Source organism: Pteropus vampyrus, unplaced genomic scaffold (assembly GCF_000151845.1).
Source record: "Pteropus vampyrus isolate Shadow unplaced genomic scaffold, Pvam_2.0 Scaffold2539, whole genome shotgun sequence".
Taxonomy (NCBI): Eukaryota; Metazoa; Chordata; class Mammalia; order Chiroptera; family Pteropodidae; genus Pteropus; species Pteropus vampyrus.
In genome coordinates, this window is record NW_011891320.1 from 3,425 (window position 1) to 4,043 (window position 619).

The 619-nt window shown below is 62.7% G+C and overlaps 1 long non-coding RNA gene across 1 annotated transcript; it reads left to right on the plus strand.

Annotated features, from left to right (window-relative positions):
* The first annotated feature begins 150 nt into the window (after positions 1 to 150).
* Positions 151 to 593, plus strand: LOC111734626. The gene is made up of 2 exons (XR_002778521.1): positions 151 to 419; positions 544 to 593. It is a non-coding gene; the product is annotated as an uncharacterized LOC111734626 (long non-coding RNA).
* Positions 594 to 619: the final 26 nt, after the last annotated feature.

The following is a 619-nucleotide window of genomic DNA, read 5'->3' on the forward strand; positions in this document are numbered from 1 at the left end:
CGACGGCTGCCGAGGGGCCAGCGTCTGGGTCCCGCTGCTTCCTGTGTCTCCCGTCAGCCGGGCGCGGGGGAGGCACGCGGGGCAGGCCCCAGCTCTGCCACGTCTGCGGCGTGCCCTCACCACCCCCGCTCCCCCGGGCCTCGGCCTCTTCACCGGGGAAGTGGGCCCCATTGCAGGAAGGTGCTGGGCGCATCCCCGGCCCACAGAGAGACCCAGATGCTGTCAGCCTGGGTCCGAGTGAGGCCGAGAAAAGCCGTCACTTGCCTGAGGTCACCGAGCCAATGTCGGCGTTCACGTGTTTTCACAGAGAAGTCCCTAAGGACCAAAAGGAAGAAGCCCCCCGTCCGGGACAGAGGGGATCCCGGGGGACCCAATGACGACGACTCTGCCTCCAGGGGACACCCCTCAGGGCCACTCAGGTACGGTAGGGTCCCCGGCTTATGGCCTGTGGATGCTTATCGGCCACCTACTGTGTGTGTCTTGTGTGTCTGGACAGATCTAGAATCGAAGCTCTGACCAGCCGCATTTTTTCCATGTTTAAAGCGGCAAAAGGCTGAGCCAGCAAGGAAGTGAAGCCGGTGACGGTGAGAATCCTAAGAAGATGCTAAAAAAGAGAAGC